A 22,605-nucleotide genomic window follows, 5' to 3' on the forward strand; every position below is an offset into this window, starting at 1 on the left:
ATTTTTAAGACAGAGTCTTGCTCTGTCACCCAGGCTGGAGTGCAGTGGTATGATCTCAGCTCACTGCAACCTCTGCCTTCTGGGTTCAAGCAATTCTCCTGCCTCAGCCTCCTGAGTAACTGAGATTACAGGCGTGCGCCACCACACCCAGTTAATTTTTGTATTTTTAGTAGGGGGGGTGGTTTCGCTATGTTGGCCAGGCTGGTCTCGAACTCCTGACCTCAGGTGATCCACCTGCCTCGGCCTCCTAAAGTGCTGAGATTACAGGCGTGAGCCACCATGCCCAGACTATTTTTTAATGTTTGAGGCAGGGTCTTGCTCTGTCATCTGGAGTGCAGTGGCTTGATCACGGCTCACTGCAGCCTTGACCTCTGGGGCTTAAGCTGTCCTCCCACTTCAGCCTCCCAAGTAGCTGGGACCACAGGTGTGTGCCACCACGCCTGACTAATTTTGTTTTATTTTTTATAGAGACAAGGTCTTACTATGTTGCCCAGGCTAGTCTTGAACTCCTGGCCTCAAGTGATCCTTCTGTCTTGGTCTCCCAAGTGCTGGGATTACAGGCATGAACCACTGTGCCTAGCCTATGTATTTTAATTTTTAAATTTGGATAAGACTTTATATAAATTTCTAGGCCAGAAAAACCAATTTTGGTTTGGGTACTATATGGTCATTGTACAGGAACAGATGTAAATTAACTAGAAGATGTGACCTCTGCTCTTGAGGCATTTAGAATGGTATGGAGAAAACAATAGGCAGTACAAATTATTGAAGAAGTACAAAAACTATTACAGACTAAATTAGCTGTATATAACTACCTACCTAAGTGCCGAGGGGCTGTTTGGTCAGTAGGGTTTATAACTCCCCATTGGAGCAGGTTTTGCCCTTATTTTTTTAGCTTTGTATATAAAGATATAAGCCAGCAGCTTATAAATGTGGTTATTTGTAATCTTGGGGATTTTTCTCCCTGGGCTGGTCTTATTTTTTGCTTAAGACATAATAAAATACTCTGGGTAACTGATTTTTATGGAGACAAGAAAAACTTAAGAGGTAGTCAGCTCAGTAAAGCAATAGCAGATAGTGGTCTGATCCACCTCGTTTGTAGAGGCCAGGGGAGTGGAGATGGTGGTGTTCTTGTTTCTGCCTCTTTTGGGCACTGAAGCAAGAGAGGCTAAATGTGAAAGCCCTCCTTTAGTTGATATCAGCTTGCCTTAGGTTAGCAAAGTATTTAAAATATGAGCCTCAATTTCTTCAACATATAAAATGAATTTGATAATACCTCCTTGTGGGGTCATTATTAAGGACTGAGAGTATGGATGTGAAAGTGCTTTGAACTATGAACTATGAAATAATGTATAAGCATTAGGTATTATTGTCAGGCATAGTGGCTCATGCCTGTAATCCTAGCACTTTGGGAGGTCGAGAGAAGAGGATCGTTTGAGGCCAGGAGTTCAAGACCAGCCTGGGCAACATAGCAAGACCCTGTCTCTACAAAAAAATAAAAATAAAAAAAATTAGCTGGGCATTTTGGTGCACAGATACTTGGGAGGCTGAGGTGGGAGGGTCTCTTGAGCCCAGGAGCTTAAGGCTGCATTAAGCCATGATTGCACCATTGCACTCCTGCCTGGGTGACAGAGTGAGACCTGTCTCCATATATGTATATGTTTATTTATTTATTAGGAGGTATATTATTTAGAGCGTAGGAGGCATGCACTTCTGAGGCCCTTGTCAGGATATCTTCTAGGGATCCTGAATTTCAGATGATTCTGGGCATTCAATAATTGGACTTCCTAGGCTGGTGCCGTGTCTCATGTCTATAATTCCAGCATTTTGGGAGGCTGAGGTGGGTGAATTGCTCGAGCTCTGGAGTTTGAGACCAGCCTGGGCAACATGGTGAAACCCCATCTCTACAAAACATACAAAACTTAGCTTGTTGTGGTGACACATCCCTGTAGTCCCAGCTACTCTGGGAGCTGAGCGGGGAGGATTTGCTTGAGTCCAGGGGGTTGAGACTGCAGGGAGCCATGATTGCAACACCACACTCCAGCTTCGGTGACAGAGCACGACTCTGTCTTTAAAAAAAAAAAAAAAAAACTACCAACAAAAAACAAAACCTGGACTTGAGCTGGTGATAATAAGAAAAATACTTTAATGTTATTTGAAAGGGTTGTACATGTGGGAGATGAATTATTCTTTCTTATAAGTTTATATAAGTCCATTTATACATAAGAGTCTTCGTAAGTATAGGCACTTGTAATTTTCAGTAGTTTGGCCATTGAACATTTACTGAACTGTTACTGTGTGCCACGTTCTATGCACATGCTTGGATTCAGAGATGAAATAGATAATTCTGGCCTTTCAGGAGCTCAGGGTTTGGTACAGGAGAGTAACAAGTAGACAATTATAATACAGAACGATAAGTGCTATACTAGAGATAAACCTAGGGTTTTTCAGAAGGGCTTATTCTTACTTGATTCCTCTCAACATCCTCTCCAGACTTTGTTTAAAAGTTGTAAGAGATATCTTAATGAGGCCTGGAGAAATGAAGCAGTTTGCCTAAGGTCACACCCATAGCTTGTTATTTTTAAAGCTAAAACTAAGATCTGAGTTGTCATACTTGCTTTCACTTTCAGTTATGTCCTAGCTAATCAGGAGGCCGAGGCAGGAGGATTGCTCGAGCCCAGGAGTTCGAGGTTATAGTGAGCTGTGATTGTGCCACTTCACCGTAGCCTGGGCAACAGAGTGATACCCTGTCTCAGAAAAAAAAAAAAAAAAAAAGAGCTAGTCACATCAGGTCCTTAAAAAAATGTTGACTGTTTATTTCACACTGTACCAGGCCAATGGCAGTACAAAAGAATGAGGTGGTCTATAATTATGGTGTAGTAGGGATGGTAAGTATAAAAAAATGAGAAATTAGCATCAAGTCAATTCAACTAATACTTTTTAGTAACTTGTGTGTGAAGCTCCACGTTAATTGCTACGGGGAATATAAAACAACATAGGACAACCTACCTGTGGCTTTTTCTTTAGGAGATGGTGTCAGATAAACCTGTAATGCAAAATAGACTAAGAAAATTGCTCAAGTAGAGATACAGACAAAGTGCATTGGGAACATAGGCCCAAGAATCTTAGAATATTAGAACCAAAAGGACGGTTAGAGGTGATCAGTTCTAGTGGTCTTTAGTTACCATTTTGGAGACATGGAGCCCATTTGGTTAGAGAAATTTGAGGAACCTTGCAAAAATCAGGGAATCAAGTGAAATTAGGATGACAATATAAAATTTTCAGCTGCCAGGAAGAAGAGGACTTGAACTGGAAATAGGCAGCCTTGGATCACAGAAATAGAGTATTGTAGAACTGAAGCCTTTTTAAAGTAAAACTTAACACCTAAACTGGCCAAAGGTAGACCCACTATACCTATGACAATAACCATGTTTTATTGTGTACAAAGTACTTTCACATACATTCTTCTGTTTGGTCCTTATAATCTTGTAGTCAAGACACATTGTCATTTCTGTTTTACAAATGAGGAAACTATTCTAGTAAGTTGGAGAGACAAGAGTAGAACTCAGGATTCTACTGCCCGTTGTACTACCTGGTGTGTGAATGTGAGTGAGTTTTAATTTTAATTTTAATTTTTTTTGAGATGGAGTCTTACTCTCTTGCCCAGGCTGAAGTGCAGTGGTGTGATCTCAGTTCACTGAAACCTCCGCCTCCCGAGTTCAAGCAATTCTTGTTGCCTCAGCCTCCTGAGTAGCTGGGACTACAGATGTGCGCCACCATGCCTAGCTAATTTTTGTGTTTAGAGATGGGGTTGCACCATGTTGATCAGGCTGGTCTCGAACTCCTGACCTCAAGTGATCCACCCACTTTGGCCTCCCACAGTGCTGGGATTACAGGCGCAAGCCACCATGACTGTTTGTTTTTATTTATTATTTATTATTATTTTTTGAGATGGAGTCTGGCTCTGTCGCCCAGGGTGGAGTGCAGTGGCGCAATCTCAGCTCATTGCAGCCTCCATCTCCCAGGTTCAAGCAAGTCTCCTGCCTCAGCCTCCTGATTAGCTGGGACTACAGGCGTACGCCACTACGCCTGGCTAATTTTTGTATTTTTAGTAGAGACAGGGTTTCACCATGTTTGCCAGGTTGGTCTCAAACTCCTGACTTCATGATCTGCCCGCCTCGGCCTCCCAAAGCGCTGGGATTACAGCCGTGAGCCACTGTGCCCAGCCTCCTGTTTGTTTTTAATAATGTAGACATTGACATGAGACATGTTGGCAAGTGTGACTTAGTAAAAGAAGGAGATAGACATAGTTATAGCTACAAGAAGGAACTTAGGGCTTAGGGGTGGGAGGCAGAACTGGCACGGAGCCTGATTATTCTGACTTGGGCATCTTCCTTGCCCTTTTGGATGCTGCCTTATTATACCTCTGGCCCCACCCATCCACCTCTCTTAGTACTTATTTAAAATTATTTCTGCTGTAACTGGGCAAGTTACTTTCTCAAGGTGTTTTTTTCCCCCCACCAGGGCTTCCTGATGTGCCGAGAGAGAGAGAGAGAGGAAAAAAAACAAAAAAAACTTAAGAATGTGTATAGTGATGAAAAGAAAATCAAATTAATATGTGTAGGGTATATTTTCGTTCAGGCATTATGTGCTTAGGCATTTAATGTATATTTTTATATAATCCTTACAACAGTCCCATGAAGTTTAGATGTAATCTCTATATACAGTTGTGGAAACTGAGGTTGTGAAGTTTAATCACTTAAAGTAATATGTGACTGAGTTAGAGTAGAACCCAGATAATCTGACTTTCAATCCCATGTGTGGTTTTCCCTTATAGCATGTTGCCAGGGCAGCAGGCAGGATGGAGAGAGAGTGTGGAATAGAGACAAAGGGAAATTCCCTAGAAGCAATAAAATGGAAATAAACTTGTTACAGGGGGTAGACATAATAGTGACCCTGTAAAATATGCCTTCAAATTAAAATAGCAGCAGAAAACCTTTTTCACTCAGGCTCTCTAATAGGTACAGCTTAGTATTCTTCTTCTGATACCACCAAGTATATAGAAGGGCATTTTAATCTTCCGTTTTAAGAGATGAGATACACTTCTCCTAAGGGAGATGAGATGCAAGTAAATCAAAAAACTTCTAGATTGATGCTCTGGGCACTTAACAGTCAGTACAAGGGAAGTCACATTCTCTGAGTTGAGTGTGAATGTAAAAAGATTTGAAACCTTTGGGTGACTTGCACCTCCTAAGACTTGCAGCTCGTACATGTGACAGACAGTGCTAGGATAGTACCCTCATTAAACAAAAATAACAACAAAACTGATCCTCAGCTCTACATTTTCCTTACCACTTTCACACAGGCAAACTTTTCTTTCTTTTCTTTTCTTTTTCTTTTCTCTTTTTTCTTCTCTTTGCCTCTTTTTTTTTTTTTTTAACAGTCCAGTGGTCTTTTACTTTTTTACACCTTCTGATTTGGCCAACTTTCTTTCATTCATTTATTTATTTGGAGGCAGGGTCTTGCTCTGTCACCCAGCAGTGATGAAACCATAGTTTACTGTAACCTTGAACACCTGGACTCAAGCAATTCTCCCGTCTCAGCTTACTGAGTAGCTAGGACTACAGGCATATACCACCATGCCTGGCTAATGAAACAGTGTCTCACTCTGTCCAGGCTGGAGTGTAGTGGCTCCACTCACTGCAGCCTCAGTCTCCTAGATCAAGTGATCCTCCCACTTCAGCCACCCGAGTAGCTGGGACTACAGGCATACGCCACCACACCTGGCTAATTTAAAAAATTTTTTAAGAGACAGGGTCTCACTATGTTGCCCAGGCTGGTCTTGATCTCCTGAGTTCAAGTGATCCTCCCATCTCAGCCTCCCAAAGTGCTAGGATTGTAGGCGTGAGTCACTGCACCTGGCCTGGTTTTATTTTTGGAGAGATGGGGTCTTGCTATGTTGGCCAGGCTGGTCTCAAACTTCTGGGCTCAAGTGATCCTCCTGCCTCAGCTTCCCAAAATGTTGGAATTACAGGCTTTAGGCACTGTGCTTGGCCTTGGCCAACTTTCTCTCCATAGGTGAATAACAATTTTAGATGTGATTCTGTTGCTAAACTTCACAAATATGGGCAAGGAAGCCTAGTCTCAATTATAGACGACTGGTTAGAAAAGGAAACAGCAGGGCTGGGCGTGGTGGTTCACGCCTGTAATCCCAGCACTTTGGGAGGCTGAGGTGGGTGGATTACTTGAGGTCAGGAGTTTGAGAACCAGCCTGGCCAACATGGTGAAACCCCATCTCTACTAAAAATACAAAAATTAGCTGGGCGTGGTGGCATGCACCGGTAATCCCAGCTACTCGGGAGGCTGAGACAGGAGAATCGCTTGAACCCGGGAGGCGGAGGTTGCAGTGAGCCGAGATCGTGCCACTGCACTCCAGCCTGGGCAACAGAGTGAGACTTTGTCTCCAAAAAAAAAAAAAGGAAGTAGCAGAGCCGGTTCTTTGAGTGCCAGCTTTCAAATAGATACATTAATCTCAACCTAGTTTTATCAATTATTTATTAATATGCACTCCCAAAGTGCACAAAAGTTCTTAAGTTCTTTCTAATTCTGATCTTGTTTATACTCTTCTTTGGTAAGGTTTCTTTGGCAAGGTGAAAAATAACCTGACACATAGAGATGGGATTGCTGGATTCTAGTTTTGTTTGTCTGTTACTAGCTTCCTAAAAAGGTCTCAGAAGTCCCTTTGTTTGCTCATCTGTCATATGAGATAAGAGTATTTGCCTTCTCATCCTAAAGGTTACGTAGATTTAAAAAGTTATTCTGGGAGAATTAGAAGCACTTTCAGATGAAAGACATTATTTTACAGCAGTCCTCTATCATAGATAGGTACTGAAATATCTATTATTGATGCAATTTAAGTATTAATGGCAAGACTTATAGAAAATTATTTAAAAAGTTTGAATAATTTGTATAACATGAGGTACTCCAATTAATCAAATGATATGCCTCTACTTAGATCTTTTCGGACCTGTTTATAGTTTCTTCAAGGGTAAATGGAGATAGCATGGTTAAGGATGTCATTCATAGTGTTATTGGAAAGGACAATAGTATATCATTGTTAAATATCATTTAGTCTGGCCTTTTTGTTTGACTGATGAAGCTGAGACCCAGAAAGTGTAAAAGACACATCTGAGGTCCAACAATGTCTGTGGTAGAACTAGAGGCCGCCACCCGGGTTTCTCACTCCCCATCCAAGTTTCTCTACACTTAGAGGGTGTGTTGTCTTACTCTCAGTTTCCTGCTTTAGTCAGAAAAGATCACTGGCTCTAGATTCTCTTCTTTCCTTCTTGTTGGCAAGTGGGGTTGGGAGGAGGGGAGTGAGCAAAAGGCAGGCCTTAAAGAAATTGACATGTCTTCTGCAGCTTATGTTTTTTCTTCCACTTTTATCTAGAGTGTTCTGAACTCCAACATGAAGTGACTTGAATGTGAGAAGCGACTCAGTCAGTGATGGCATTCAGGGAAGCTGCTTTTAAAACCACCTAGGTTGGTTCATACATAGCAAGCTGCTGGCACTTCCTTAGCCCCATACCCCCTGATTGGTCCCCACCCCATCCTGCCATCAGCCTGTTTACCGTGTTGGCTTTTTGGTGAAGAGACTGCACAGGGCAGAAAAATTATTAAAATCCTTCCTGGCTTTTTTCCTGAACAATCCTGAATGCTACTTCAGCAATTATAGGAGGAAAAATAAAATTATTTTCCCCTTGCTTCCTATATAATTTAGGACCACTAGAAAACTCTGTGATCCCAAGTTATTCTGTTTCTCTCTGATACCAATTTTTCTGATAACAGAAAATTATCCCTGTGTATACTTTTGTAAAGGGTCTGAGGGTGGTTTTTCTAGAGACTGAGAATGACCCAGAGTTGTTTCAGTTTGAATCATTTCTATTGTTCTGCTTCCACATTTCACTGACTCTTTCCTCTGTCATCTCCATTTTGTCCTTAAGCCCATTTAGTGAATTAAAAAAATTCAGATACTGTATTTCTGTTCAAAAATTTCCACTTAAATTTTTTTTTCAGTTTCTCTTCTGAGATTTACTGTTTTCCCCTTCATTTTGAGCATATCTTCTTTTTTTGAGACGGAGTCTCGTTCTGTCGCCAGGCTGGAGTGCAGTAGCTGAATCTCGGCTCACTGCAAGCTCTGCCTCCCGGATTCAAGCGATTCTCCTGCCTCAGCCTCTCAAGTAGCTGGGACTACAGGCGCGCGCCACAACACCCGGCTAATTTTTGTATTTTTAGTAGAGACGGGGTTTCACCATGTTGGTCAGAGTGGTCCCCATCTCCTGATCTCGTAATCCGCCTGCCTCGGCCACCCAAAGTGCTGAGATTACAGGCATGAGCCACCGTGTCCGGCCTTGAGCATATCTTCTTTTACCTCATTGATCTTAGTTATAATAGCTCTGTTAATATCTTTGTCTGAGAATTTCAGCATCTGGGTTGTCTTGGAGTTGCCTTCTGCTGATTGTCTTTTCCTTTGCAAATTGCAAATGGGTTTAATTTTTCTAGGTGTTTTTTGTTTGTTTGTTTGTTTTTTTGTTTTGTTTTGTTTTGTTTTGAGACAGGGTCTCACTCAGTCGCCTAGGCTGGAGTGCAGTGGTGTGGACATGGCTCACTGCAGCCTTGACTACTGGGCTGAAGTGATCCTCCTGCCTCAGCCTCCCAGGTAGCTGGGACCGCAGGCATGTATCACCACACCTGGCTAATTTTTTTAAATTTATTTTCATTTTTTGTAGAGACAGTGTCTCACTATGTTGCCCAGGCTGGTCTCAAAAACACTTTGGGCTCAGATGATCCTCCTGTCTTGGCCTCCCAAAGTGCCAGGATTACAGGCATGAGCCACTGTGCCCAGATGCTTTTTCTAGTTCTTCATGTAATTTGGAATTGTATTCTTCACACTGTGAATGTTGTATTGTGGAGACTTTGGTTTCTGTTGATGTTTTTAATTTAGTAGACAATAACTCAGACTCAAAACTGCAAACTCTGTCACACCTGCAGTGGGTCGCAGTTCAAATCTCAGTTCAGTTCTTTTCTCTTTAACTGAGGTCTTTGGATTCTGCCCTATGCTTGCATGGCTCAGGGTTTAGCCAGAGACTGGGTAGAATTTACACACAGAACCTGAGACTCTCCTTTTCTAGCTCTTTTTTTTTCTTACTTCCATGATCTGTGGCTGCTCTGGGCTATTTCTTCAGGACAGAAAGCCTAGGGCTTGTTTTTTGATTGGAACTTCAGCTAGACCAGCCTCAGGCTAGAGATCCAAAAATGAGGAGTTCATTCCATGTCAGCCGTTTCTTCCAACTTTCAACTTATTTTCAAAATCTGCCAGCCCTTGTTCACTTCAGATAGTTTTTGTGTTTTATCCAGAGTATAGTTGTTGTCTGTGGGAGGGTCATACTGAAAGCAGAATTTCGTACTGACATTTTTATCTATTATCAAAGTGTTTGGGGGACAAAAATGTTCACTTGAGCTTGTTTTGTAAGCTTGGGCAAGTCTCCTTTCCTCTCTGGGACTCACTTGCTCCTCTGGGAAATGAGGTGGTTGGACTCTGTGATCTGTAAGGATCCTTCAGTCTCTGCTTCTAGACAGACAGACATGTACACACATACTACCACCACTATCACCACTAACAGTAACAGAAACAATAAGTGCCAGAAGAGATGCTTGAGGGAAGTGATGAGGATGGATCTGTCATGGTGGAAAGCTCTCTGAAGCGGCATCACTAAGGAATTTGAGGATATTTACAGTCATCCTCTTGTTTTGGGGACAGAGGGCAGGTACGCTGAGGAAGCAAGAAGTAAATGGCATTCAGAAGAAAGAAATCAGTTACTGCTTGCTTCTACCCCTTAGAAATATGAGAGAACGTAGACAGTTGAAAACAAATCAGGATTAGCTGGAGTTCCTCTTTCCTTTTGGCAGTGCATTCTGTCTTGTTTTGAAGAGAAAGGCCCCTGGGCCTTAGTAACATGTCAGCAAATTTGGCAGTAGGTGGTAGATGCTGGGACAGTAGATTTTAGCAGGGGCGCTGCTATCACTGTTAGGGCTGCAGAGACCTTAGGGGAGACAGACCAGATTTATGTGACCATTTCTTAGAGTTCAGAATTTTTATGTAGGAGAGGTTTTAGGCTATGCAGAGGAAGATGAGTGTGTGTGTGGGGGGGGCGGTGTTTGTGTATGGGTGTTGTGTGTGTAAGGTGGGTGGGGAGGGGGAAAGAGACAGGTGGTGATGGGGTAGGACGGAAAGTCTGTGGAACTGTCCTAAAACTATTTGAATACCAATCACATTTACTTTAACTTCCATTGATTATTTTTTAAAAGCAGAGGGTGGAGAGCTAAAGCTTCCCCCACATCCACCTAAGCTATCTCTTGGGTGCCGCCTTGGTATAGATCGTTTTTAAAATTATTTTTAAAGATAGAGCGTCACTCTGTCTTCTAAGCTGGAGTGCAGTAGGACAGCTGTGGCTCACAGCAGCCTCAAACTTCTGGGCTCCAGGTGATCCTCCCGTCTCAGTTTCCCAAGTAGCTAGGACTATAGGTGTGCATCACCATGCCCAGCTAATTAAAAATTTTTTTTTTTTTGTAGAGATGGGGGCCTTGTTTTGTTGTTGTCCAGGCTGTTCTTGAACTCCTGGGTTCAAGCAATCCTCCTGCCTTGGCCTCCCAAAGTGCTGGGATTATAGGCATGAGCCACTGTGCCTGGCCTAGATCCTTTTTTATACTTATTTTCTAGCCGTTTTTATTATCAGTAACTTTTTTTTTTTTTTTTTTGAGACAGCGTCTCACTGTGTCGCTCAGGCTGGAGTGCAGTGGCGCGATCTGGGCTCACCACAAATTCCGCCTCTTGGTTTGAAGAGGTTCTCTTGCCTCAGCCTCCTGAGTAGCTGGGATTATAGGCACATGTCGCCATGCCCAGCTGATTTTTGTATTTTTAGTAGAGATGGGATTTCACCATATTGGCCAGGGTGGTCTTGAACTCCTGACCTCAGGTGATCTGCCCGCCTTGGCCTCCCAAAGTGCTGGGATTACAGGCGTGAGTCACCGTGCCTGGCCGATATTATCAGTAACTCTTCTCTTTGGGAGGCCAAGGTGGGAAGATTGCTTGAGGTAACGAGTTTCAGCCCAGCCTGGGTGACATAGTGTGACCCCATCACTACAAAAAAAAATTCTTTTCAAACTTTGTTCACTTGAGGCTTGAGTTACTACTGTTCCCCTCATCTTTTAAGCTGTTTTAAAAAAAACTCTCATTATTTGTCCATCGTAATTCTAGCCGCCTTGCTCTCTGGGAAGATAGAGGCAGGGATGGATTTGTGTGTGTGTGTGTATGTGTGCGTGTTCATGCATGCGTGCAGGTGCATGTATGTGTGCATGTGTGCATGTTTTGGTGGAGGTGTGGAAGTTGGATTAAAGGGACCAATAGTCTTGGAAGGCAGTCACAAGGTGGCTTGCAGGGATGTGTAAGGGAGGCAGTTGTGATGAAAGAAGGGAGGATAGTTTGAATGTAAGATCATGTACAAAAGCTTTAGGTTTACCACTAGCTTAGAAGCTACCTTTCCATTTTCCTCAAGAGTAAGATAACACAAGAAGTTTGACCCAGATCTTCCATCTATAGTAGCTCTTCTCTAATTTTAGGGGTAAGATTCAATGGGATGGTAGGCTTTTCAACTCTCCTATAGAAGGCTTCTTGTTTCAAAACTGGAGGGTAAGTTTGCAGAAAGAAAAGCTCTATTTTTAGTTCTTTTTTTTTTTTTTTTTTTTTTTTTGAGACGGAGTCTCGCTTTGTCACCCAGGCTGGAGTGCAGTGGCTCGACCTCGGCTCACTGCAAGCTCCGCCTCCCGGGTTCACGCCATTCTCCTGCCTCAGCCTCTCCGAGTAGCTGGGACTACAGGCGCCCGCCACCACGCCCGGCCAATTTTTTGTATTTTTTTAGTAGAGACGGGGTTTCACCGTGGTCTCGAACTCCTGACCTCGTGATCCGCCCGCCTCGGCCTCCCAAAGTGCTGGGATTACAAGCGTGAGCCACCGCGCCCGGCCTCTATTTTTAGTTCTAATTGATATTGGGTGGTTCAGGGCTCTTTTGAGGACCGAGTCTAGAGGGCAACAAAATGAGAGCCAGCATGGTGAAGGGACTTTCAAAGTCAGACAGACTTGAGTTTAAACTCTGTCATTTAATAACAAGCTGTAAGACCTTGGACAAGTCACTTCTTGAAACTTAAATTCTTTATCTGTAAGGTAGAGGTAACATTATCTTCTTATTGTCTTATATAAAACATAAAGCATAGTGCTCAGGGTTGGTAAATACTCCGCAGATGTTTTTTTCCTATCTTCTAGAACATCTTATTTTTAGTAGAATCCTTGCTTTTCTGCTAAATAATTGTGTGACTCACCCTTTCTAAGTTTTAGTTTCCTTCTGTAAAACAAGGACATTTAACTGAAGGTTGAGTATCTCCTTATCCGAAATCCCTGGGACCAGAAGTGTTTTAGATTTCAGATTTTTTAAAAAAATATTTGCATGTATATAGTGACATGTCTTGGGATAAGACCCAAGTCTAAACATGAAATTCGTTTATGTTTCCTATACACCTTATACATATAGCCTGAAGGTAATTTTATTTTTCCCCAGGGGACATTGAATAAACCTGAGTATTGTGTGCCTGTGTTTTGACTGCGACCTATCAGATGAGATCAGGTATGGAATTTTCCACTTGTGGAGTCATGTGGGCACTCAAAACATTTCAGATTTTGGAGCATTTTGAATTTGGGATTTTCAGATCAGGGATGCTCAACCTGTAGCTGATTTCTGAGATGCTTCCTAGCTGTAAGATGTCATGTACATTTTTAGACTGTTGAGGAATGTTCGGGTGTTTTAATTTAAGCAAAGACAGTGGGTTCTACCCTAGGACCATATCATCTTATAGGAAAGGGGAGTCTCCTACAGCCAAATTCTTTCTTGACTTTCCTGAGAGAGACATAGCCAGCTTAGCCAGGTTCCTTTAGTGTCAGGATCTAGATGCAGATCTTACCTTGGTCCCTTGCTGACAGTGAATTGTATGTGAAAGTCTTTGGGACAGCCCTCTGGGTCACCTCAGTCTTGGTATGATTCATGCATTACCTATCTCTTCCATTCTGTTTATATTCTATCCAGGTCAAGAGACAACTGCCTTTGAAAGAGAGTGAGTGACTGTTTCCAAAACAGCAAGCATAGGGAGAGCCGCCGGAAGTATTGACGGAAAGCTTGAATTACCTACATGGTAAGTATGTTGTACAGTGAAACCTGGGTGTACCAATAGAATTGGGTGGTTTCTGAAGCCACTATAATTTTGCCACTACTGGAAGTGGGGAGGAAAGTCAGTATTTGTGATGGCCTATTATGAACCAAATACTATGCTCAGTACTTAACCAACCAACCTGATGAGGGTGAAAAATCCTTGCATGAAGTCAGCAACCGTAAGAATTAGGCCACCCTTAAGAAGTAGCTACCATTTATTGAATATTTACTCTATGTCGGGCGCAGTCCTGTTGGACATGTTATCTCCCTACCAACCCTGTGAGGTAAGTACTGTTGTCATCACCACGAGGAAACAAGCTTAAAGAGGTTAAATAACTCTTCCAAGTTCACACAAGTAGTAGAACTAGGTTTCAAACCTGCATTATTTTCTTTCCCTTTTTTCTGAGACTGGGTTTTGCTCCCATTGCCCAGGCTGGAGGGCGGTGGCATGATCATGGCTTACTGCAGCCTTGACTTCCTGGGCTCAGGTGATCCTCCCACCTCAGCCTCCCTAGTAACTGGGACTACAGGTGTGCACCACCATGCCCAGCTAATTTTTTTGTAGAGACTGGGTCTCTCTGTATTGTCCAGGCTGGTCTCAAACTGCTGGGCTAAAGCAGTCCTCCTGCCTTAGTCTCCCAAAGTGCTGGGATTACAGGCATGAGCCACCACCCTAGTGGGTTGTTTTCATTACACTATAATGTTTCCCTTTTAAGAAAGTCACTTTTTGGTTGAGGCTGTGACTGATTTAACCTTGGAAAAGCAAAGCAAAATACAAAACCTTTTGATCAACAATTAGGTTCTTTTCCTAGCCATTTATGGATTTTATGTGCCAATATTTTATTGGTTGGTGTTGGCTAAGGCAGAGGAGAGCACTAATGAAATAGAAGAGATAGAAGTGAGAACTTGAACGGTCAGTGGCCAAGAGACCCGGCGGTCTTGGTTGCTCCTGATAGCTGGATGATAGTTAGAGAAAGCTTCCCTAGGAAAGTAGAGCAATAGGGTAGCTCAGAATGAGTGGGAAATGGGTTCTCATCATAGCAGTGACTGGGCATAGGAAAGGAATCTTAACAAAGCCTCTTGCTCTCATGTCAACCCCTCTGAGGAAATAGGTGTAGTTAGGGATAATACAGAACTCTTCTCGAAGGAGTGGAAAAATTCAAGGCAAACTCTTGCCCTGTATTTTTTTATTTTTTGCAAGGCGGAGTCTTGCTCTGTTGCCGAGGCTGGAGTGCACTGGTGCGATCTTGGCTCACTGCCTCTGCAAACCTCCGCCTCCTGGGCTCAAGCGATTCTCCTGTCTCAGCCTCCCGAGTAGCTGGGATTACAGGTGTGTGCCACCACGCCTGGGCTAATTTTTGTATTTTTTGTAGAGACAGGGTTTCACCATGTTGGCCAGGCTGGTCTTGAACTCCTGACCTCAGGTGATTTGCCCACCTTGGCCTCCCAGAGTGCTGGGATTATAAGTGTGAGCCACTGCACCCAGCCTACACATACCTATTACACATAAAATATTTTGCTATATACTGGGGCTAATGTTCTGATGACAAAAATTGACCACTTACTACATGCCTTAGTTATCGGAACTAAGTATACTGCATTAAACAAAATAGAAAAAGTCCTTGCTCTCAAGGATTATATTCTAATGGGTAGAAACAGATAAAAATGAATAATTAGATATAAATAAATAAACAGGTGAGTAGACAAATAACATCCACTAGATAGTACATGCTAAGAAGACAAAAAAACAGCGTAAGGTGATAGTGGTGGGGAGCTGAGGGATTGCTCCTTTATGTACAGCAATCAAGGAAGGCCTCTGATGAGGTGATATTTTAAGCTAAGATCTAAAAGAAGTGAGGAGTCCAGCCAGGGAGATATCTGGGGGAAAAGCATCCTAGGCAGAGGGAACAGCAGGTATAAAATCTCTGAGGGATGAGTGTAACTAGTCATGTATAAGGACCCATAAGGAGGTCGTGTGGCTGGATTGGAGTAGTAGGGAAGGAGCAGCAGATGAGTGATGGGACCTAGATCATGTAGGGCCTTACAGCCATGTGACACCTTTGGAGTGCATTGTATTCTAAGTGAGGTGCACTAAAGAGCTTAGAGCAGAGGAGTGACTTGATCTGACTGATGTTTTAAAAGGCCTACTCTGGTTGTTGTGGGAGAACAGACTGTGGAGGGTGGGAAAGGATGGACAATGATGGGAGCAGGGAGACAAGTTAGGAAGCTTTTGCAGTAATCAGTAGTCCAGGGCAGGGATGATGGTAGGTTGGACCTGGGTGGTAGTGGTGGCTAACCAGAAAGCAATGGCTTCTAGACATATTTTGAAGGCTCTCAAATTCTAATTCTCCCCATAGATGTTTGATTTTTTTTTTTATTTAAATTTTTGGTTTTGTTTTTTGAGACAGGGTCTCACTCTGTCACACAGGCTGGAGTATAGTGGTGTGATCTCAGCTCATTGTAGCTTCGACCTCCCAGGCTCAGTTGATCCTCCCACCTTAGCCTCCTGAGAAGCTGGGACTACAGGTGCATGCCACCACTCCCAGCTAAATTTTGTATTTTTTGTAGAGAAAGGGTTTCACCATGTTGCCGAGGCTGGTTTTGAACTCCTGGGCTCAAGCTGTCTGCCTGCCTCAGCCTCCCAAAGTGCGCTAGGATTATAGGCATGAGCCACTGTGCCCATTTGAGAGGTGTTTGATTTATTTGGAGTTAACATCTGGGTCACAGGGGTTTGAGGATGTCATTGGAAACTTGACAGTGATCTCTGGTAAAATTCTAAAATTGGTTGATCAAAGAGTGAGAACAGTGACCCCTAGAAGCCAGCTTGTGTTCACTAAGAATAAATCATGCTAGCTGATAACAATTCTTTTTTTTCTTTAAGCCTTGCCATGATTTTATTTAAACGATCGGTACAAGTTCAGTATAAAAATATTAGAGAATAGACATAAGCAAAAACAGAAAAAAAGCACATTATCCAGAGATAATTACCATATAGCAGTTTGATATATATCAGAGCATTTCATTTTTGGAAAGATTCCTAGGTCGCTGGAGGATTGGAATGTGCTACAAAGGTAATGTGTCTTAAGTGCTAAAATTAGGTATTTAATGTTTTCTCACGTGATCCCAAGACAAAAAAAAAAAAAATTTGACCTGGCTTTGGAGCTTGTTGAATAATTGCACTCAGGAATTGTAGTAGATCAGTGTTAATCTATAGGAGGTGTTTTTAATGACATTCTACAGGGCTGTTTTTGGTTATATTTTGTTTTTGAACATCAATTTGGATGAAGATATAGAAAAGACATGCCTATGAGACTTAAATAGCGAATGTTTGCAGGCTAGACAGTGTAGAGAATATTTAGTCAAGGGATTGAAACTAAGAAGTTGAAGTCCAAAAATAATAAATAATAATTTAAGCTGAAACTTACATGACACTTACTATAGACCAGGTACTAGTCTAAGCAATTCTTGCATTAACTTATTTACACATACCATAACCTTATAGGTATTGAAGCATAGAGAAGTCAAATGACTTATCCAAGGTCACACAGCTAGTAGCTAGTAAAGTCAGGGTTTGAACTTAGGCTGCCTGGCTTCAGAGTTCGTAAACTTTAATCATTGTATCACATTGCCTGCAAAAGAATTAAGCCCCATATTTCAATTATTAAAAATGAGATTTAACAGTTTATTTGGAAACAAAGCCAGTATGAACCTACAAACTGGTACTGTGGCTATCAGATTAGTTCATGCAATCTTGGACTTCATTATTAGAACTGGGCAGACCAGGTCATCTTTCATCCATCCCACCCTTTTACCCCATTGCTACTGTCCTGGTTCAGGCCCTTATCCCATCTCTTGCCTTGACTACTACAATAGCACCCTAGTTTATCCTGCTAGAATGGTCTTTCAAAAACTGCAGTTCTGATTGTGTTACTCTCTTACTTAATCCCTTTGTCCAATACAGGTTGCAAATTTGCTTCCCATATCCACTTGCAGGCATGTATGTTTTGGAGGGACTATACAGTGGTATTCTTTTTATTTCCTCTTTTTTGAAATCTGAATTCATTGGCTACATTTAAGAGATTATATATAAAAGTAGGGCATAGCCCCTCTTAGCCATAGTCCTTCTAGGCCCTTTAACTCATTTAAATCATTGACCTGATCTCTTTGGCACTTGCATTTCAGCCTCTGGCATAAAGGCTAAGCATCTTTCCTGGAATGTAGTGCCTAGATCTGAAAATAGTCCCCTTTATGTAAATTTGGCCAGTACAGAATACAATAAAACTATTACATTAATTTATTTACAAAACATTTATAAGGTTCCTACCTTGCCCCAGTCACTGTATTCAGTGCCCAGGACTGAAAAATGAAGATAACACAGTCCCTGCTCTCAGAGCCCAGCAGAGGATGACAGATATTTTAAGTATCATGGATATAGTGATAGAAGCATCTACAGAATTTAGGATGGTGCATTTCTCTTGTGGGGAAGGATGGTTTGAAAAGTCCTCAGAGAACAGATGCATTAAAAGATGTTTACCATTGGGCCAGCCGTGGTGGCTCACACCTGTAATCCCAGCACTTTGGGAGGCCGAGGCTTGTGGATCACTTGAGGTCAGGAGTTCAAGACCAGTGTTGGCAACATAGTGAAACCTGTCTCTACTAAAAATAGAAAAATTAGCTGAGCGTGGTGGCGCACACCTGTAATCCCAGCTACTCGGGAGGCTGAGGCAGTTCTCGAGAATCCCTTGAACCCAGCAAACGAAGGTTGCAGTGAGCTGAGATCATGCCTCTTCACTCCAACCTGGACGATGGAACGAGATTCCGTCTCAAAAAAAAAAAAAGAAAAAGAAAAAAAGATGTTTACCATCGGGATGGCTGTGGGTTGGGGGGGCTTGGAAGGAAAGGAGATAAGGGAATGTTCCTCAAACAGTACACCCTCAGCCTCTGAACTTACTGTGACATTTCAGGGGCCTCAAACCTACCACCCAGACCTTACCAGTTAATTGCTCTTCCCCTTGTGTCTCTGGTGTCAGCCATGCTGAATTAAATTCCCCAAATACAGCATTGTTTTGTTAGCTTGTTCACTCCCTCCCTCCTTCCCTCCCTCTCTCCCTCCCTCCCTCCCTCCCTCCCTCTCTCCCTCTCTCCCTCTCTCCCTCCCTCCCTCTCTCCCTCTCTCCCTCTCTCCCTCCCTCCCTCTCTCCCTCTCTCCCTCCCTCCCTCTCTCCCTCTCTCCTTCCCAATAAACAACTATTTTATACTCTTTATGTACTAGGCACTGTTCAAGGGGCGGGGAATACAGCAGTAAAAACATTACAAACACAAAAAACTACACTTCTGACCTCATGCATCCTACTTTCTGGTAAGAAGAATCAATGTAAATAAATTTACAAGTAATCAGGTGGTTAAATGTGCCAAGAAGAAAAATAAGTAGGGTATCTTACCTTAGAGCTGTCCAAAGATGGAGTGAGTTGTCTTGGGAGGAAGTGACTGTCATTCTTGTCATTAGAAGGGTTTGAACGGAAGCTGAGTAACTACTTGCTAGATAACGTCCACATTGAGTGGGAGGTTGGACTAGATGATCTCTAAATCCTTTCCAACATGAAGAATCTCTGTATGCTAGCTGGGTCCCTAACTCTTGAGTTTGCATATCCAAAATACATGAATTTGTGATTCTGGGAAAAATAATGTAAGCCCTGTAATTAGATAGAAATGTGCAAGAATTGATGGTGAGGCTTAGACAGCCTAAGATTTTAAAACAGGTAACTACAAGTGGTCAGGAGGAAGCTGCTTGAAAATAGCTCTTGGCCAGGGGCAGTGGCTCGCGTCTGTAATCCCAGTACTTTAGGAGGCTCTAAGGGCGAAGTGGGAGGATGGCTTGAGTCCAGGAGTTTGGGACCAGCCTGGTCAGCATAGAGACCCCTTCTCTACAAAAAAAAAAAAATGAGAAAAATTAGCCAAGCATGGTGGCATGTGTCTGTAGTCCCAGCTACTTGGGAGACTTAAGGTGGGAGGATTGCTTGAGGCTAGAAGGTGGAAGCTGCAGTGAGCTGTGATTGCTCCACTGCATGACAGCCTGGTAGACCCTGTCTCAATAAAAAAATGAAATGAAATCAAATGAAATGAAATGAAAAATGAAATGAAATGAAATGAAATATAAAATAAAATATAAAATAAAATAAAAGCTCCTATTATCCTTTAGATCAGAGATTGGCAAATTCTGGCAGACAGGCCCACTGTCTTTTGCTTTTTAAATTTTTAATAGTTTATTTAGGTAGAGACAGGGTCTTGCAGTATTGCTAAGACTGGCCTTGAACTCCTGGCCTCAAGCAATCCTCCCCCCTCATCTTCCCAAAGTGCTGGGATTACAGGCATGAGCTACCATGCCCTGCCCACTGCCTGTTTTTTTAAATCAAGTTTAATTGAAACATAGTTGTGTTCATTCACTTCTGTACAGTATGTATGTGGTTGCTTCATCACTACATTGTCAGAGTTCAGTAGCTGGAATAGAAACCTTAGATCCTATAAAGCCTAAAATATTTACTCTCAAACTAAGTTTGCATACTGATGTGTATACTATCAAACTTTTTAAAAAAAAGTTTGCCGACCCCTCTTTAAATGACTATTGGGAACAGGAAGTGAATCATGGCAGCTGTGTTGGGAGAAGGGGCAGGGCAGGCCTGATTATGTTCTATTTCAGACCTTCCTGATCTGCCAGGACAGGAAGAAGAGCCACCCTCCAAAATGCTGGATGGGGCCACTTGGAACTGGGTTCAGGAACTTTGATAAAAAGAGCCCTGAATGAGAGACAGTTGGCACTGTATGTTGCTAGCGTGAATTAGAACTGAGCCAGGTACTAATGTAGGGGAAGTTGGCATGAAAAGTGAGACTGTCCTTCCCTTTGTAAAAACCTTCTTATGATTTCCCAAAGTTTAATATAAACAATTTCCTTCCCAGACCCCACCCTTAGGCACATTTAATCACTTCTTCTGAGCTTCCGGTTATATGTATGATGATACAATATGCTAAGGAAAAAAAAAGCAGGATAGAAGACAGGATGCAAAAGGGTGGGTGCCATCTTATGTAAGATGGTCAGGGAAGGCTTCTTTATCATTGTTTTATAATTGGTTATATCTGTATGATTCCTTAAAGGCAAGGGTAAGATTGTCTACTTATCTTGGCAAAATGCTGGGTGCATCATAGGTGTTCTATAAATGTCTGCTAAATAAATGAATTTTGCCTGGATAAACATACTTAACACAGAGTAAGGGAGGCAGTAGGAAGAGAGGTGTCTACTTTGCTTTTGGATGATCCAGGAGGTAGCAAAGCATTTCTTATCCTGGCTACTTAGGGCCAAAAGGTCAGAGATAAGTGACCTCCTAACCCCATTTTCAGTCTAGTTCCTTGTTTACTCTGGGGAGAAGGGATGATCTTAGTGAATCACTATTTTTAGGAGGATTTTCCCTGATGAAACTTACTTTAGGTATGCATAGGACTTTTCAAAGTGCTTTTGCTAACTTTATTGCATACTGTTGCTGTAAGATAGTTGATATTCTTTTATTTTTTCAGAGGAACTAAAGCGTAGAGAAAATCAGTGACTTGGCCAAACAGGGTGGTATTCTTAAAAGAATATAAACTTTGGAATTGGACCTAGATTCACTCTGACTGTCCTTGCTAGCTGCGTACTTTGGGAAAATTTGAGAGTCCTTGCCCCATAAGGTTATTGTGAAAGCTGAATAGAATAATAGTAGTAGCTTACTGTTTGTTGTGACTTATGTGCAAGGTATTCTGCTAAGCATTTTACATGTCCAGGGATTACCATATTGTCTTTGTGTGGACATTGAGGGAAAACCTCCGTGGAGGAGGAACATGTAAAGTAAATGATCTGAGATTCCTGATACCTGCAGAAATCATGTGTATAAGGTACTTAGTATTGCCTGTAGTATACTACTGCCCTATTTGTGGTTGTACTTATTTGTTCCTTTATACTCTTTTGTCATTGTTAGTTTGTTTATAGAGTAGTGCTCAGAACTCCTCATTTTATAAAAATGCTTAAGAGTTTATAAGGAGGTGATTTTGCATAATGGGAAGAATCCTGAACATAGAGTCAGGAGACTGAAGTCCTTGACTTTTGCTAAACTGCTGGAAAAAGCACAGTATTTACTTCTGAGTCCATTTCCTTGTTTCTAAAATAAGGGGTTTGAATGAAGTAAGTGATTTTATTTTAAATAAAAGCTATGTAGAATTCTTTAATAAAGTCATATAGGAGAAGCCCAATATTGTAAGAAGCTAAAAATCAGTTGCGAGTAAGTGAAAGGAGCCTGGAGTTCAGCCTGCTCAAAATATCTCCCCTGTTGTCTTTCCCCTAAATGACCCCAAGGGGATTTGCTGAGTCTAGTTTGAAAACCAGTTGACTAAATGATCTTTAGCTACCTTCTGGCTCTGAAATCTCATTCTGAGGAGTGGAGGAAGATCCAGAAATGTCTTCTACTACTTCTCCAACACTTGGTCCAATAACTAGAGCTGGACATCCTGAGTGTTGTGGTTTTTTGATGTCTGTGTCCTGTTTGTGTGGCATAGACCTGCAAGAAAGGGCTTCCCAGCAGGTCAGGGGGAGAGTATTGTGGTTGAGACATTGTGCAAGTGGCACAGGGCTAGGGATGAGATCATTCAGAGCATTACCACAGGGCCTGAGATTCTGTGCTATCTGTTCACTCTTGCCATGTTTTCTCCTTTGTAATCCATGATTAGGTCATGGACATTCTTATTATTTTCTGTTAATGGTCATTGCCAAAGGGCCTACAAGCTATTTGATAATTAGGAGGCTCACTCATCAGTCAAATTCATCGAATTTTCAGCATTCCCTGTGTGCTAGGCTCCCTGCTGGGTACTGAGAATATAGTGGTGACACAAGTTGGAGAGAAGAATTGAGTAAATAAAGCTGCAATAGAGTGTGATAGGTTCTGTGATGGGAACCATGTAGCAGACTGTGAAAGCAAAAAAGAGAGGCCCAGATCTGGCCTGGGGTTTGAAGAAGGCACTCCAGAATTTTCCAGAAGGATGCGTTGTCTAAAGTGGGATCTGAAGAAATGAGAAGGAATCAAACTAGTGAGGGACCAGAGGGAAGAGGGAGGGTGAGGATGTAGATGAAGAGGCTGGCGGGGCCACATCATGAAGGGCTTTGGGTGCCATCATGGGGAATTTGGACTTTATCCTAATAGTAGCCAGGACCTTTAGAGAGTTTTAAGCGGTGGTGTGTAATACCTGCTTTCTCTGTATGTTTCCAGTAAGT

General features: G+C 42.2%; 1 protein-coding gene across 8 annotated transcripts in view; it reads left to right on the plus strand.

Moving 5' to 3' along the window:
• The window catches only part of LUZP1 (leucine zipper protein 1), a 94,356-nt gene that overhangs the window by 56,213 nt on the left and 15,538 nt on the right, over positions 1–22,605 (plus strand). For 3 of the 8 annotated variants that reach the window (XM_055387443.2, XM_031006145.3, XM_055387448.2), the window contains 2 exons: positions 12,672–12,737; positions 13,194–13,299. The gene's annotated coding sequence lies outside the window, so the exon portion shown is untranslated. Of the gene's footprint in view, positions 1–7,450; positions 7,543–12,671; positions 12,738–13,193; positions 13,300–22,605 lie in introns of all 8 variants that reach the window. The other 5 variants (XM_019012451.4, XM_055387421.2, XM_055387425.2 and 2 more) reach the window with 2 other exon arrangements.

Source organism: Gorilla gorilla, chromosome 1 (genome assembly GCF_029281585.2).
Source record: "Gorilla gorilla gorilla isolate KB3781 chromosome 1, NHGRI_mGorGor1-v2.1_pri, whole genome shotgun sequence".
In the NCBI taxonomy this organism is placed as follows: Eukaryota; Metazoa; Chordata; class Mammalia; order Primates; family Hominidae; genus Gorilla; species Gorilla gorilla.